Source organism: Siphateles boraxobius, unplaced genomic scaffold (assembly GCF_051911475.1).
Source record: "Siphateles boraxobius isolate OS27281-9 unplaced genomic scaffold, OSU_SipBor_1 305, whole genome shotgun sequence".
Taxonomy (NCBI): domain Eukaryota; kingdom Metazoa; phylum Chordata; class Actinopteri; order Cypriniformes; family Leuciscidae; genus Siphateles; species Siphateles boraxobius.
Genome location: NW_027508926.1, coordinates 212,501 through 219,934, shown reverse-complemented (window position 1 = coordinate 219,934; position 7,434 = coordinate 212,501).

The following is a 7,434-nucleotide window of genomic DNA, read 5'->3' as shown; positions in this document are numbered from 1 at the left end:
AAGAAACCCGTCTCCCTCGTTTACCACGGAGGTCAGCGGGTGTGGAAGACGCCTCTGGAGTCGAAACGAGATGAGCCTGGTTCTCTAGTGTGACCACCGCTATTACGCGACCCTCCGGGATCACCGGGCGTGCCGAGTGAAGACGACATGGTGGGAGCCTGCGAATCCTTCCTTGACAAGCAGGCCACCATATCCGGGAACGGGCAACGAACCAGACTCTCCCGTTCAGCCAGAGAGGGCAGAACGTTTAGCCCGCGATGAGGTAGCGATTTACTAGAGTCTCAGGCTAGAAGAACCGCCTCTCCTCCGCGACCCGGGCGTACCCTAGGTTTATTGTTAACAAACAAGAAAACAAAACCCACGAGGGGGCAAAATACGAACAGGGCAGGGAAACTTAGACTGACAAGACTAGACTATGACTATACGAAAACAAACAATACTACTAATAAAATGTTCACAACGACACAACCTTCTACAAAGTACTCACAGGTAAGATAAGCACGGAGAATGATACACACATTGTTTGACACAATGATCCGACACAGGGCAGCAAACACAAGGGGATTAAATAGGGAACACTAATGACGAGGACAGGTGAAACTGACTAGACAATAATGACAAGACGAGGATAACAAGGGGGCGGGGTTACGTAACGAGACAACACAAGCACATGGCCCAAACAACAGACCATGCGCTTGTACATAAAACATGGGTCTGTCATGATTCTTCCACAAGACCAGAGAAATCAAAAGACATGATGGCAGAATCATGACAGTATACATATATATGTTTGTGTGTGTGAAATTAATATGCACATTTTAGAAGTTTAAAATTAAACCAAAGAAATATATTACTACAGTAATAATACTATTGTACTGTAAAAAACAGTATTTAATAATAATATTTTATTTTACAGAACAGTAAAAATACTAATATTTAAGGCTGTTGATTTCTTTCAAATAATAAACCACGAAGCTTTTAGTTTAGTGGAAAATCTAATTTATAAAAGTTGAAAGATTTTCAATTTCCAATTTTCTTTTTACATTTTTTGGATTCAAAATAGGGTCTGTGATTTATCTAAATGTAGAAGAATAGCAGATTTCACACAGATTTTCCAGCTGATGAATGATAAAACCATTGACAGCCAATCAGAATCAAGAGCTCGAGCATTTAAAGAGACAGAGACAAAACTGAAGCGCTTAGAATAAACAAAATGATATTGTGCCGTTGTTTCTTTAATACACGGGACATCTGAAGGAAAGTGTGTTTGTATTGAAGTTTGATATCATCATAGTAACACAAAAACTCAACTAAAGCATCTGGAACTGAATCCAAATGAAATTCTGTGACATTAAAAACAGACAAACACAAGAAGACTCACAACACTGACACAAGATCAGCTCAGCATGGGGCATCTGGAGTGTGTTGACAGGTTGTGAAGTGTGTGTGTGTGTGTGTGTGTGTGTGTGTGTGTGTGTGTGTGTGTGCACGTGTGTATGTGTGTGCGTGAGACAGACACAAACACACACACACACACACACACACACACACACACGCAGACGCTCATTGTAATTCGTGAATTCTATTAGTGCAGGCCTGCAGTGAGCCTGTGCTTAGAGAATAAATAATTCTAATGACGATGATCGCTCACGCTGTCACACACACTCTCACCGGCGTCCCCAGGGGCTACGGGCCCCCAAACACTCACAGGGGTGTGTGTGTGTGTGTGTGTGTGTGTGTGTGTGTGTGTGTGTGTGTGTGTGTGTGTGTGTGTGTGTGTGTGTGTGTGTGTGTGTGTGTGTGTGTGTGTGTGTGTTTCTGAGTCTGACACTCTAATTGCTCCAAACCCTGAAGCTTCCTCACCAGCCCTCCGTCCCTAAAGGCCACCTGAACCTCTAGCTGTGTGTGTGTGTGTGTGTGTGTGTGTGTGTGTGTGTGTGTGTGTGTGTGTGTGTGTGTGCGTGCGTGAGTGCGTGCTTGTGTATCTGCGTGCGTTTGTGTTTGTGTGTGTTTGTATGTGAGAGAGTGTGTGTGTGTATTTTCATGTGTGTGTGTGTGTGAGAGAGAGAGAGAGAGAGAGAGAGAGAGAGAGTGTGTGTGTGTCTGTTTGTTCAGAGCTTTTCAAGTGCTTGTCTTCCTCTGTACACTCGATTACGTTATAATTATATACCGCTGTAATATGTTACAATCTAACACACACACCCACACACCCACACACCCACACACACACACACACACACACACACACACACACACACACTCATCACAGTCAGACCGGTGTCTTTCTGAACTCAACTTTACTTCTGATGCACTGGACATTAAGCGGCTAAATAACACAATACTACAAATTATTTACTGAACAAAAATAAATTATCAAAAGTTTTTATAAACATTGATCAGTGAACATAAACCGAAGCTTGAAGCACGAGAACAACCTCATCGGTTCTCACACATGCTTGAGCTTCCGTTAACCATATCTGTGTGTTGCGTTCATGAATACGTTTATAAAAGCCGAATAAAAGTGAATAAAAGCTCGTCAGAATATTTGGACTAAACCGCTCGATTCATACGGAATAGTTTTACAATCTCTTTATAAACATTTTGAAGCAAAGTGTTGCGTAACTGTCAATGGAGGGACAAAGTGTTATGGGTTTGGAGCGACATGAGAGCGAGTAATTAATGATTAATTTTCATTTTTAGGGGAACTAACCCCTTTCAATTTATCATTAAACTATGAATGTTTTTTTTATTTTATTTTTTTTAAAGAAATTAATACTTTAATTCAGTAAGGATGCATTAAATTGATCAAAAGTGACAGTAAATAACTTTTATTATTTTGCAAAAGGTTCAAATAAATGCTGTTGTTTTAAACTTTCTGTTCATCAAAGAATTCTGAAAAATGCATCAAGCAGCACAACTGTTTTAACACTGATAATAATCATAAATGTTTCTTGAGCATCAAATCATCATATTATACTGATTTCTGAAGGATCATGTGACACTGAAGACTGGAGTAATGATGCTGAAAATTCAGCTTTGATCACAGGAATAAATTACACTTTACTATATATTCACATAGAAAACAGCCGATTTATATTACAATCATATTTCACAATTTTTACTGTATTTTTAATTAAATAAATTCAGCTTTGATCACAGGAATAAATTACACTTCACTATATATTCACATAGAAAACAGTTGATTTAAATTCTAATAATATTTCACTGTAATATTTTTATTAATATTAATAATATATGTTTTTGTTTATTTGATCCTTATATTACATGCAAAACAACAGTGTGAACAGTGTCAAGGCCTCTGACATCGAGAGCAGGAGAACAGAAGGAAACGTGTGTCTGTCTCAGAGTCTCGACGAGTGTGTGTGACAGATCGTCATCGTCACACACTTCAGGAGAGTCTCGTCACTGACAGAACCGAACAACATCAACCCGTCATCTAATGAAACTATTTCATTACCTCACTACATACACACCGCGGAAATATCGTTAACTTGCCCACGTCGCAAAGCCATTGAGAATCTATGAATAATGAAGATTAATAAGCATACAAATCATATTAGATAATTGAATTCAGCGCTGGTGAAAAATGAGACAGAATAAGAATAGTTATTCTTCCACGATTTCCCAAAGAGCCTTGTCAGAGATTCAATATTATGCCTCATAGATTAAACCATTACAGACGGGCAAAACACACACACACACACACACACACACACACACACACACACACAGACAGAGCGACTGAAACAAAGACTAAAATGGACCGAAGACGAAAAGAATCCGACAAAGAGCAGCGATAGTGCAAAGACACGTGAGCATTTCTCATTTCCGGCCTTAATGTTCAAATGTATTTGCACGTCTTAGAGAAGCGAAAGCACGTGGGAAAAAGAAAAGTAGTGTCTGTAATGGCAAAGATGAGAGGATGAAACAATGTGTCCAATCAATATAGCCTCGATCGGGCTGAAACACACTTTTAATCCATTATTTTTTAACCGCATTTGCAGCATTTCTCGCAGTCTAAAGGTGGAGATGGATGAGTCTCCTTCTGAAGCGTAATGTGATTTACAGCATTAAAGGACAGATGAGCTCTGAATGTGATCAGGTGGCTGATTGCTATAAAAATCATACCCATCATGCACTGGGGTAAATTTGTATTACACAAATAAGAGGGTTTCGAGTCAATAAATACACAGCCAGAGGAGACGGAAAGGCTTTTAACTCATTAGAAGCAACAACTGCAGTGGAAACTCTGTTTTTTCATGTTCTGCACAATATATGTTATTATACATGTGTTCTGTGGAATACTTGATTCTGATTGGTCAATCGCGCCATCCAGCATTAAGTTATTCCCAGATGACAAACGCTAAAAACAGAAACACAGGTTCATCCGGGTCACTGAAGGCAGCAGCGCTGCACGCTCGCTAGGAACGTTTTTTCTTCGTGGAAGATTTGCATTTGGTGAGCTAATAAAATATTAAAATTTGAAGAGTCAGATTTTTTTCATTATTGATTGTTGAGAGGTCAAAATTATTGTACAAATATGATTATCGTCGTATGTCTGGCAACACTGGCCGTATATCCGAGTTAAACGCTTCTGGAACAAGAACAAATGTGGGCGGGGCTTGATTGTCTCTGTGAGGAATTGATTGGATGGTGGTTTGCTATTGGCTGATCTCATGTGAGTGACAGGTTGCCCCGCCCTCGTCATCAGAGAAGAGAAGAGATGCTGCAAGAGGAACTTATTCTGATTCAACATTACCAGGAACACGAAGTTTAAAACTATGCATAATTCATTTAGAATAAACAATGCAATATTCCGTTAAAAAAATAAGAATTGTCTATTTTGATTGCATGGTGACGTTAATGAGATTTGCCACGTTTTTCAATGCACCATCCTCCAGCTCATCATATGAAATCAAACGTAAAGCATTATGACGTCACATGGATCTGTTACACTGAACATTAACAGTGAATCAGTGCAGATGTGACACAGCTGGAGACCGACACTGAAGTCTCTGCACTGCATGATGGGAGATGTTACTGTCAGAATCCAAACAAAAGACAGTGTTAAAGTATTGATGCAGAGAGAGAGAGAGAGAGAGAGAGAGAGAGAAAGAGAGGGAGAGAGGTCAGACTGCAGAAACGAGGGGCATTACTGACATCTGCTGGCGGACGAAAGTTACACCAATGGACTGAACACTGCAGAAATAAAAGTAATATGAAAATCTATCTAACTGTATATCTATCTAATCTACCTATCTACAGTATTTATCTCTCTCTATAGATACACATCTATATCTATCTACAGATCTCTCTCTCTCTCTCTCTCTCTCTCTCTTTCTATCTCAAGTTTTTTACTTCAAATGTTGTAACTCCTGGTTGATCTGGCCTGTTCGACTCAGAAACTTTTTCTTAAAGTGCACATGTCATAAAAATCGGACTTTTCCCGTGTGTAAGTGCTATAATTGGGTCCCGGTGCTTCTACCAACAAAAAACATGAAAAGTGAAACCCAGTAACTTTGTTCTGGTGAGTCTTTCTCTGCAAGCATGTCAAAAAATAACCCGATTAGATTTCGCTCCTTCTGACGTATGAAGAGGATCTTATTATAATATTACCGGCTCTTAATCTGCACGTTTATAATATTACCGGCCCTTAATCTGCACGTTTATAATATTACCGGCTCTTAATCTGCACGTTTATAATATTACCGGCCCTTAATCTGCACGTTTATAATATTACCGGCTCTTAATCTGCACGTTTATAATATTACCGGATCTTAATCTGCACGTTTATAATATTACCGGCCCTTAATCTGCACGTTTATAATATTACCGGCCCTTAATCTGCACGTTTATAATATTACCGGCTCTTAATCTGCACGTTTATAATATTACCGGATCTTAATCTGCACGTTTATAATATTACCGGCTCTTAATCTGCACGTTTATAATATTACCGGCCCTTAATCTGCACGTTTATAATATTACCGGCTCTTAATCTGCACGTTTATAATATTACCGGATCTTAATCTGCACGTTTATAATATTACCGGCTCTTAATCTGCACGTTTATAATATTACCGGCCCTTAATCTGCACGTTTATAATATTACCGGCTCTTAATCTGCACGTTTATAATATTACCGGATCTTAATCTGCACGTTTATAATATTACCGGCCCTTAATCTGCACGTTTATAATATTACCGGATCTTAATCTGCACGTTTATAATATTACCGGCTCTTAATCTGCACGTTTATAATATTACCGGATCTTAATCTGCTCGTTTATAATATTACCGGCTCTTAATCTGCACGTTTATAATATTACCGGCTCTTAATCTGCACGTTTATAATATTACCGGCTCTTAATCTGCACGTTTATAATATTACCGGATCTTAATCTGCACGTTTATAATATTACCGGATCTTAATCTGCACGTTTATAATATTACCGGCTCTTAATCTGCACGTTTATAATATTACCGGCTCTTAATCTGCACGTTTATAATATTACCGGCCCTTAATCTGCACGTTTATAATATTACCGGCTCTTAATCTGCACGTTTATAATATTACCGGCTCTTAATCTGCACGTTTATAATATTACCGGCTCTTAATCTGCACGTTTATAATATTACCGGCTCTTAATCTGCACATTTACACACACCAGCCGACATTCGGTTTCTCGAGCGACAACAGTGAGCAGTTCTAACGCACCGGCAGAAGATCCAGCAAAGCCTGAAACTGTTCTGTCGTTGAGCACAGACGAGCACTGAAGACTATTGACCAGAACATGTCACCGCTGTCTTATAAACACCTCAGGAACTGTGGACACTTGTGTAGAAGTTCAACATGATGATGAGATGATCAATGTAACTCCACAACAACTACATAAATATTAGGAGTGTAAATATTAATCGATTCGTATCGATGCATCGATTATACAGCCGACGATTCGATGCATCGATGCGTCCGCAAGAGTATCGATTAATGTGTTTGTTTTGCCGCCTGTCTATTTTCAGCATCCGCTCATATGCGTACAAACGCTTGTTGTTATGCACTGGGCTAACGTTAGTTAGTCACTGAACTAAACTGCCAGTGTGAATGCACCCTCAGTCACGAATTCCAAGCTAGCAGTTACTAACGTAAACAAACAGGCGCTAACGTGTACAAAAGGATACTTCAACAGCTTACTTGAAAAGTCTAGGGTGCTTTCACACCAACTCGGAACGAACGGGCACGGTTCGCATGAAAAATCGCTAATTATGTAAACGCTGTCTGTCATGTGGACCCGGGTGCGCACTGGGTACCGAACCCGAGACTGCCTGGAGGAGGTGCGCTGAGTTCGGTTGCACTCGAACCGTGCCGCGGCTCGCGTGAATGTGAAAGCATCACGGACTCGGGTGCGCACT